The sequence below is a fragment of the Phyllobates terribilis genome, unplaced genomic scaffold (assembly GCF_046119375.1).
Source record: "Phyllobates terribilis strain yellow unplaced genomic scaffold, ASM4611937v1 Scaffold_3__8_contigs__length_932513732, whole genome shotgun sequence".
Lineage (NCBI taxonomy): Eukaryota > Metazoa > Chordata > Amphibia > Anura > Dendrobatidae > Phyllobates > Phyllobates terribilis.
Genome location: NW_027362763.1, coordinates 898,073,666 through 898,084,568, shown reverse-complemented (window position 1 = coordinate 898,084,568; position 10,903 = coordinate 898,073,666).

Below are 10,903 nucleotides of genomic sequence, written 5' to 3'. Positions count from 1 at the left end.
CACTTCTAGACCCACGCTAAAAGGAGAACTTTACATCTCTTATTCCTGAGGCGGTCAGTTCTACAAGAATGGGGCTGTACCAGAAGGCCCTTGTTGAGGAACTATTAAAAGGAGGAGTAGGATGAGGAGGAGGACGAGGAGGAGGCAGACGAGGAGGATGAGAATGAGAAGGACGAGGAGGAAGAGGACGAGAAGGACGAGGACGAGAAGGACGAGGAGGAGGAGGACGAGGACGAGGAGGAGGACGAGGAGGAGGACGAGGACGAGGAGGAGGACGAGGAGGAGGAGGAGGAGGACGAGGAGGAGGATGAGGACGAGGAGGATGAGGACGAGGACTAGGAGGATGAGGAGGAAGAGGAGGACGAGGACGAGGAGGAGGATATGAAGGAGGAAGATGAGGAGGAGGACATGGAGGAGGAAGACGAGGAGGAGGAGGAGGAGGACAAGGAGCGGGACGAGGAGGAGGATGAGGACTAGGAGGAGGAGGACGAGGACTAGGAGGAGGAGGACGACGAATAGGAGGAGGACGACGAAGAGGAGGAGGATGACGAAGAGGAGGACGATGAAGAGGAGGACGACAAAGAGGAGGACAACAAAGAGGAGCAGTACTAGGAGGAGGAGGACGAGAAGGAGGATGAGGAGGAGGAGGATGAGGAGAAGGATGAGGAGGACGAGGAGGAAGAGAAGGATGAGGAGGAGGATGAGGATGAGGAGGACGAGAAGGAGGAGGACGAGGAGGACGAGGAGGAGGAGGACAACAACGAGGAGGACAACGAGTAGGAGGAGGACGAGGAGGAGGAAGACAAGGAGGACATGGACGAGAAGGAGGAGGATGGGGAGAAGGAGGACAAGGAGGAGGAAAAGGAGGAGGAAGAGGAGGAGGATGAGGACGAGGAGGAGGATGAGGACGAGGAGGAGGACGAGGATGAGGAGGAGGAGGATGAGGAGGACGACGACGACGAGGAGGAGGACGACGAGGAGGACGACGACGAGGAGGAGGACGAGGGGGATGATGAGGTGTAGGAGGATGAAGAGGAGGACGAGGAGGAGGACGAGGAGGACGAGGAGGATGACGAGGAGGACTAGGAGGAGGACGAGGAGGACTAGGAGGAGGATGAGGAGGACTAGGAGGAAGACGAGGAGGAGGAGGAGGATGAGGAGGAGGACAAGGAGGACGAGGATGAGGAGGAGAACGAGGATGAGAAGGAGGACGAGGATGAGGTGGAGGACGACGGGGAGAAGGAGGACGAGGAGGAGGATGAGGTAGAGGACGACGAGGAGGACGAGGAGGAAAACGACAAGGAAGACGAGGAGGAAGACGACAAGGAGGACGAGGACGACTAGGACGAGGACGACGAGGAGAATGATGAGGAGGACGAGGAGGAGGACGACGAGGGAGACGACGATGGGGACGAGGAAGAGGAGGAGGACGAGGAGGAGGACGAGGAGGAGGATGAGGAGGACGAGGAGGAGGAGGACAAGGAGGAGGACAAGGAGGAGGAGCATGAGGAGGACAAGGAGGAGGAGGACGAGGTGGAAGAGGACGGGGGGAAGGAGGACGAGGAGGAGGATGAGGTAGAGGACGATGAGGAGGACGATGAGGAAGTCGACGACGAGGAGGATGAGGTAGAGGACGACAAGGAGGACGAGGACAATGACAAGGACGAGGAGGACGAAGAGAATGATGAGGAGGATGAGGAGGAGGAGGAGGACGACGAGGAGGATGACGAGGGAAACAACGATGGTGACGAGGAAGAGGACGAGGAGGAGGATGAGGAGGACGACGAGGGAGAAGACAAGGGGAACGAGGAGGAGGATGAGGAGGAGGATGAGGAGGATGAGGAGCAGGAGGATGAGGAGGAGGATGAGGAGGACGAGGAGGAGGAGGACGAGGAGGGGGACGAGGAGGAGGACGAGGAGGAGGACGAGAAGGAGGACGAGGAGGAGGATGAGAAGGAGGATGAGGAGGAGGACGAGGAGGAGGACGAGGAGGAGGATGAGGACGAGGACGAGGACGAAGACGAGGAGGAGGATGAGGAGAAGGAGGATGAGGAGGAGGATGAGGAGGAGGAGCAGGTGGAGGAGGACTAGGAGGAGTACGATGAGGAGGATGAGTAGGACAAGGAGGACGAGGAGGAGGACGAGGACGAGGAGGAGGACGAGGAGGAGGACGAGGAGGATGAGGAGGAGGACGAGGAGGAAGATGAGGAGGAGGATGGGGAGGAGGAGGACAAGGAGGAGGAGCAGTAGGAGGAGGACGAGGAGGAGGAGGATGGGGAGAAGAAGGATGAGGAGGAGGACGAGGAGGAGGAGGATGAGGCCGAGGACGAGGAGGAGGACAAGGATGATGAGGAGGACGAGGATGACGACTAGGACGATGACGACGACTAGGACGAGGAGGACGACGAGCAGAACGACGAGGGAGACGACGAGGGGGATGATGAGGAGTAGGAGGATGAAGAGGAGGATGAGGAGGAGGACGAGGATGAGGAGGAGGATGAGGAGGATGAGGACGAGGAGGAGGAGGACTAGGAGGAGGACGTGGAGGACTAGGAGGAGGACGTGGAGGACTAGGAGGAGGATGAGAACGATGAGGAGGAGGACGAGAACGATGAGGAGGAGGACAAGGAGGATGAGGAGGACGAGGACGAGGATGAGGAGGAGGATGAGGAGGAGGACGAGGATGAGGTGGAGGAGGACGGGGAGAAGGAGGACGAGGAGGAGAATGAGGTAGAGGATGACGAGGACGACGATGAGGAAGAAGACGAGGAGGACGAGGATGACGACTAGGACGAGGGAGACGACGAAGGGGACGAGGAGGAGGACGAGGAGGAGGATGAGGACGACGAGGGAGAAGACGAGTGGGACAAGGAGGAGGATGAGGAAGAGGATGAGGAGGATGAGGAGGAGGACAAGGAGGAGGAGAAGGAGGATGAGGAGGAGGAGTAGGAGGAGGACGAGGACTAGGACAAGGAGGATGAGGAGGAAGACGAGGAGGAGGAGGATGAGGAGGAAGACGAGGAGGAGGATGACGAGGAGGAGGATGATGACGAGGAGGAGGATGATGATGAGGAGGAGGAGGATGAGGAGGAGGAGGATGAGAAGGACGAGGAGGAGGAGGATGAGAAGGACGAGGAGGAGGAGGATGAGAAGGACAAGGAGGAAAACAAGGAGGAGGATGAGGAGGAGGAGGACGAGGAGGAGGAGGAGGAGGAGGACAAGGAGGAGGATGAGGAGGTGGACCAGGAGGAGGATGAGGAGGTGGACCAGGAGGAGGACGAGGAGGAGGAGGACGAGGAGGAGGATGTGGAGGAGAAGGAGGACATGGAGGAGAAGGAGGACGAGGAGGAGGAGGAGGATGAGGAGGAGGAGGATGAGAAGGACGAGGAGGAGAACAAGGAGGAGGAGGACGAGGAGGAGGAGGATGAGGAGGTGGACCAGGTGGAGGACAAGGAGGAGGATGTGGAGGAGAAGGAGGACATGGAGGAGAAGGAGGACGAGGAGGAGGAGGATGAGGAGGAGGAGGATGAGAAGGACGAGGAGGAGAACAAGGAGGAGGAGGACGAGGAGGAGGAGGATGAGGAGGTGGATCAGGTGGAGGACAAGGAGGAGGATGTGGAGGAGAAGGAGGACATGGAGGAGAAGGAGGACGTGGAGGAGAAGGAGGACATGGAGGAGAAGGAGGACGTGGAGGAGAAGGAGGATGTGGAGAAGGAGGACGAGGAGAAGGAGGACGAGGAGGACGAGGACAAGGAGGAGGAGGACAAGGAGGAGGAGGAAAAGGAGGAGGACAAGGAGGAGGAGGACAAGGAGGAGGACAAGGAAGAGGATGAAGAGGAGGATGAGGAGGAGGAAGAGGAGGAGGATGAGAAGGAGGAAGAGGAGGAGGACGAGGAGGAGGAGGATGAGGAAGAGTAGGACGAGGAGGATGAGGAGGAGGACGTGTAGGAGGAGAACAAGAAGGAGGACAATGCGGAGGAGGATGAGGAAGAGGACGTGGAGTAGGAGGACGTGGAGGAGGACGTCGAGGAGGAGGACAAGGAGAAGGATGAGGAGGAGGACGAGGAGAAGGACGAGGAGGAGGATGAGGAGGAGGACAAGGAGGATGAGGAGGAGGACAAGGAGGATGAGGAGGATGAGGAGGACGAGGAGAAGGACGAGTTTGAGGAGGAGCAGGTGGAGGAGGAGCACGTGGAGGAGGAGGACGAGGAGGAGGAGAACGAGGAGGAGGATGAGGATGAGGAGGATGAGGAGGAGGATGAGGATGAGGAGGACGAGGATGAGGAGGAGGAGGAGAATGAGGAGGAGGACGAGGAGGAGGAGGATGAGGAGGAGGACGTGGGCAAGATGGATGACGAGATGGAGGACGAGATGGAGGACGAGGAGGAGGACGAGGAGGAGTAGGACGAGGAGGAGGATGAGGAGGAGGAGGATGAGGATGAGGAGGAGGAGGAGGAGGAGGAGGACAAGGAGGATGATGACGAGGAGGACGAGGATGAGGAGGAGGGCAAGGAGGAGGACAAGGAGGAGGACGAGGAGGCGGAGGAAGATGAGGAGGAAGAGGAAGAGGACGAGAAGGCGGAGGAGGATGAAGAGAATGATGAGGAGGACCAGAAGGAAAAGGAGGAGGAGGACGAAGAGAACGATGAGGAGGAGGACGAAGAGAACGATGAGGAGGAGGACGAGAAGGAGGACGAGGATGATTAGGAGGACGAGGATGAGTAGGAGGATGAGGATGAGAAGGAGGATGAGGAGGAGGAGGAAGACAAGGACGAGGACAAGGAGGAGGAGGACAAGGACGAGGAGGAGGAGGACAAGGACGAGGACGAGGAGGGGGAGGACGAGGACGAGGAGGCGGAGGGGGAGGGGGAGGAGGGGGAGGGGAGGAAGAGGAGGACGAGGAGGTGAAGGAAGAGGAGGACGAGGAGGTGAAGGACGAGGAGGAGGAGGATGAGGAGGAGGACAAGGAGGACGAGGAGGAGAGCATGGTCAGTCATCCTCTTTGTGAGGACACGGAAGTCTTGCCCGTTAGTAGTCTGGCACGCATGGCTGAGTTTATGTTAAGCTGTCTTTCTCATGACCCTCGCGTTCTCAAAACTTTGGGTGACAGTCATTACTGTTTGGTAACACTTCTAGACCCACGCTAAAAGGAGAACTTTACATCTCTTATTCCTGAGGCGGTCAGGTCTACAAGAATGGGGCTGTACCAGAAGGCCCTTGTTGAGGAACTATTAAAATGAGGAGTAGGATGAGGAGGAGGACGAGGAGGAGGATGAGAATGAGAAGGACGAGGAGGAGGAGGACGAGGATGAGGAGGAGGACGAGGATGAGGAGGAGGAGGACGAGGAGGACGAGGACGAGGATGAGGAGGACGAGGACGAGGATGAGGAGGAAGAGGAGGACGAGGACGAGGAGGAAGAGGAGGACGAGGACGAGGAGGACGAGGAGAAGGATATGGAGGAGGAAGACGAGGAGGAGGAGGACGAGGAGGAGGAGGACGAGGAGTAGTAGGAAGAATAGGAGGACGTGGACGAGGAGGAGGATGATGAGGAGAATGATGAGGAGGATGACGAGGAGGAGGATGAGGAAGAGGACGTGGAGGAGGAGGACGAGGAAGAGGACATGGAGGAGGAGGAGGAGGACGATGAGGAGGAGGACGATGAGGAGGAGGACGAAGAGGAGGAGGACGAGGAGTAGGAGGACGAGGAGTAGGAGGACGAGAACGAGGAGGACGAGGAGGACGAGGAGGACAAGGAGGAGGATGATGAGGAGGACGATGAGGAGGACAAGGAGGAGGACAAGGATGAGGAGGAGGACAAGGACGAGGAGGAGGACAAGGATGAGGAAGAGGATGAGGACAAGGAAGAGGAGGAGGATGATGACGAGGACGAGGAGGAGGAGGAGGATGAGGAGGAGGACGAGGAGGAGGACAAGGGCGAGATGGAGGATGAGTACGAGGAGGAGTAGGATGAGGAGGAGGATGAGGAGGAGGACGAGAAGGAGGAGGACAAGGATGATGAGGACGATGAGGATGAGGACGATGAGGATGAGGACGAGGAGGACGAGGACAAGGAGGACGAGGAGGAGGAGGACGAGGAGGAGGATGAGGGGGAGGAGGTGGAGGACGAGGTGGAGGAGGACAAGGAGGAGGAGGACAAGGAGGAGGAGGAAGAAGAGGAGGCGGAGGAGGAGGAGGATGAGGATGAGGAGGAGGACAAGGAGGAGGAAGATGACAAGGAGGATAAGGACGAGGAGCATGAGGAGGAGGAGGATGAGGAGGACGAGGAGGAGGAGGATGAGGAGGAGGACGAGGAGGAGGATGAGGAGGAGGAGGACGAGGAGGAGGAGGACGAGGAGGAGGACAAGGATGATGAGGACAATGAGGATGAGGACGAGGAGGACGAGGACAAGGAGGACGAGGAGGAGGAGGACGAGGAGGAGGACGAGGAGGAGGAGGACGAGGAGGAGGTGGAGGACGAGGTGGAGGAGGACAAGGAGGAGGAGGACGAGAACGAGGAAGAAGAGGAGGCGGAGGAGGAGGAGGATGAGGATGAGGAGGAGGACAAGGAGGATAAGGACGAGGAGCATGAGGAGGATGAGAAGGAGGAGGACGAGGAGGAGGATGAGGAGGAGGATGAGGAGGAGGAGGACGAGGAGGAGGACGAGGAGGAGGACGAGGAGGATGAGGAGGAGGAGGAGGAGAACGAGGATAAGGAGGAGGATGAGGAGGAGGATGAGGGGGAGGATGAGGAGGAGGACGAGGAGGAGAAGGAGGACGAGGAGGAGGACAAGGAGGAGGACGAGGAGGAGGACGAGGAGGAGGACGAGGAGGAGGATGAGGAGGATGAGGAGGAGGATGAGGAGGAGGATGAGCAGGAGGGGGAGGATGAGCAGGAGGAGGAGGATGAGGAGGAGGAGGAGGATGAGGAGTACGAGGAGGAGGAGGATGAGGAGTACGAGGAGGAATATGAGGAGGACGAGGAGGAGGAGGACGAGGAGGAGGAGGACGAGGAGGAGGAGGACGAGGAGGAGGAGGACGAGGAGGAGGAGGACGAGGAGGACGAGGAGGAGGAAGACGAGGAGGAGGAGAAGGGGGAGGAGGGGGAGGAGGAGGGGATAGGGGAGGAGTGGGAGCGGGAGTAGTGGGAGGGGGAGGAGGGGGAGGGGGAGGATGAGGAGGGGGAGGATGATGAGGTGGAGGTCGAGGATGAGGAGGAGGACGAGGACGAGGAGGAGGGGGAGGGGGAGGAGGAGGACGAGGACGAGGAGGAGGAGGATGAGGAGGTGGAGGAGGTGGAGGAGGAGGTGGAGGAGGAGGACGAGGAGGAGGACGAGGAGGTGGAGGAGGAGGACGAGGAGGTGGAGGAGGACGACGAGGAGGTGGAGGAGGAGGACGAGGAGGTGGAGGAGGTGGAGGAGGAGGACGAGGAGGTGGAGGAGGAGGACGAGGAGGTGAAGGAGGAGGACGAGGAGGTGGAGGAGGAGGACGAGGAGGTGGAGGAGGAGGACGAGGAGGTGGAGGAGGTGGAGGAGGAAGAGGTGGAGGAGGTGGAAGAGGAGGAGGATGAGGAAGAGGAGGAGGATGAGGACGAGGAGGATGAGGAGGAGGAGGAGGACGAGGAGGAGGACAAGGAGGAGGACAAGGAGGAGGACAAGGAGGAGGACAAGGAGGAGGACAAGGAGGAGGACGAGGAGGAGGACGAGGAGGAGGAGATCATGGTCAGTCTTCCTCTTGGTGAGGACACGGAAGTCTTGCCTGTTAGTATGCTGGCACGCATGGCTGAGTTTATGTTGCGCAGTCTTTCCCATGACCCTCGCGTTATCAAAATTTTGGTGACAGTCATTACTGGTTGGTGACACTCCTAGACCCACACTAAAAAGAGAACTTTATATCTCTTATTCCTGAGGCGAACAGGACTACAAAAATGGGGCTGTACCAGAAGGCCCTTGTTGAGGAACTATTAAAAAAATTCCCATCTGAAAACACTGGCGGCAGAGGGCACACTTCGTTGGACAACCAAGGAGTACAGGCGAGAGAGACACAACTTCAATCCAGCAGAGGCAGGGGAACACTGTCAAAGTTCTGGGAGAGTTTTCTCAGACCCTCCCATCGCACAGGACCTGAGGTGCGGGGTACTCTCACAAGAAGTGCAAAGTTTGGGAAGATGCTGAGGGAGTACCTTGCCGACCGTACCAACGTCCTCCGTGATTCCGCTGTGCCTTATAATTATTGGATATCCAAGCTGAATACGTGGAATGAACTGGCTCTGTATGCCTTGGAGGTCATGGCCTGCCCTGCCACCAGCGTTTTATCAAAGCGGGTTTTTTTGTGCCACTGGTGGAATTATAACTGATAAGCGCATCCGCCTGTCAACTGAAAATGCTGACAGGCTGACTCTTATAAAAATGAACAAGGGCTGGATTGGGACAGACTTCTAAACACCACCAAATGATAGCAGCGTAACATACAGTAAACTCCAATGCAGTATCTTTTCTTGGGAGGTGTATTCCCATGCACCTTTTCACACCCACACATGGGTATACGTTTCCTGAATTTGGCTATTTGTTCTTGTCCTCCTCCTTCTCCTCATCCTCCACCACCATATCACCAGGGTGACCGTGGTCCATAATGCAACACCCACATAATTTTTTTAAAGGGTGTTTATGATGCCTGTAAAAAAAGTTTTTTATACAGTATGTTCATGTATACCCACCAGGGGTAAATGTTTGTCAGCCCATACACATAGTGCATGGGCATTACAAGTATAGGAGGCCCGTTTCTTTCTAATGGGAACATTTTTTTATGAGGCCCTCCTCCACAGCTCTTCCAAGGGGCATTGAAGTGCCTCCAAATTTTTGGCAGCCCTTGCCTTCACTGCATAGGCCAGCACTATGGGAGACTCTATCCTTTCTAATGGGAATTTGTCATTACTGTGGCCCTGCTCTAGGTCTCTTTAAATTCTTAGTGGTGTTTTTACTAAAATTGGTCAGCCGTTGGACTCACTGCATACCCTTTAGCTGTATAGCAGACCCTCTCCTTTCTAATGGGAACATGTTGTACTTGTTACCGTGGCTCTGCTCTGTGTGTTTTTAAATTCTTAGTGGGGTTTTTCCTAAAATTGGTCAGCCGTTGGACTCACTGCATACCCTATAACTGTATAGCAAACCCTCTCCTTTCTAAATGGAATTTATCATTACTGTGGCCCTGCTCTTTGTGTCTTTAAATTCTTAGTGGGGTTTTTCCCAAATTTTGGCAGCCCTTGCAGTCACAGCATGGGCATTACCACAATAGGAGACCAGCTCCTTTATAATAGGAACCTTTTTTTTTACTGAGACCCTCCTCTATGTCTCTTCAAGGGGTATTGGATTGTGTCCAAATTTTTGGCAGCCCTTGCAGTCACTGCATACGCAATAACAGTATAGGAAACCTACTTTTTAATAATGGGAACAGCAAAGCATAGCCGGCTGATGGCCCTCTAACAATAGCGAGGGCCGACTGCTGGCCTTTTAAGAATAGTAAGGGCCGTCTGATCGCCCTATAAAAATAGGCTTTATGACTTTCAGAGTCCCTCCATCATAAATAAAACAGGATATGTCTGATGATGTGTCACACACCACATTGCCAGATAAGGTTGTGAAATGTTAAAATGACATTTCCCGGTGAATGCATTTGTCTTAAAAAATAACATAAAAAAAACAAAACAATAGGATCTTTCTTAAGTATAAAAAACAGCGTCACCAATTTAACCTCAATGTAATCACATTGTTCAGTTCCTACACCTCCTCCTCCTTCTCCGAAATGACCACATCAGTCACAAGCTGACAGCACTGCAGCACTGCCTTGGCCAAGCGGCAACAGGCTGTGCTGAAGATAACATGCTTAATGATTAATTGCAAAACCGCCCAGCGCTGCAGAGTTGTTAAAAGCAGTAACACAGCAGCCTGATCTGTGGCTCTCATCGCTGAACATACAGCCAGGCATGGTCGTGTGTGACAATGGGCGGAACCAGGTGACGGAGGAATGACAGCCGGAGTAAATACGGTTTCCCTCTATGCCAGTCCTTTCACCGAGCTAAATACAACTCTCATCAAAAAATGCTGTGGACTGGCTCCGTACCGTCCCTGGCCACATTCACCTGTCCACGGGTTTGTGGTTAGGCGGTCCTTACCAGTAAGTACACTGGGGAGGGCACGGGTAATGTTGTGGGACCCGTGCTTGTGGAAGGCGGAGACGATACCAGGAGAAATAGTGGCAGCTGGGGACCAAGTATGAACACCCGGCCGCCGGCATGAGGTTATGAAAAGTTTCTGCCTCCATGAGCCTAAAAGGCCACATTTCAAGTGAAAGAAGCTTTAGAGGACTTCCTGGGAGAAATGACAGTTGGGTAGGCATGGTTTTCCAAGTCCTTTTACCAAGCAAAAGAATATGACTGTGGTGAAATTACTCTCAGCGAAAAAAGCTGTGGACTGGCTCCGTACCGTCCCTGGCCACATTCACCTGACCACGTGTTTGCGGTTAGGCGGTCCTTCCCAGTAAGTGCACTGAGTAGGGCATGGGTAATATTGTGGGACCCGTGCTTGTGGAACGCGGAGACAACACCCGGAGAAACATTGGCGGCTGGGGACCGAGTATGGAAACCCGGCCGCCGACTCCATGAGGTTATGAAAAGCTTCCGCCTCCATGAGCCTAAAAGGCCACATTTCAAGTGAAAGCAGCTGTCAAAAATTTGGCAGTATAGTATTGCAGCCTGTGGGTGGGTGGCTGGCTGCATATTTGCGCTTGCATTCCAAGGAATGGGGTAGGGACAACTGAACGCTGCACTGGGACAAGGACGTGGACAGTGATTGTTGCAAGTCAAGCAACGACAAGTGCATGGTGGGAGGCATCTTCGCATGCGCCAAG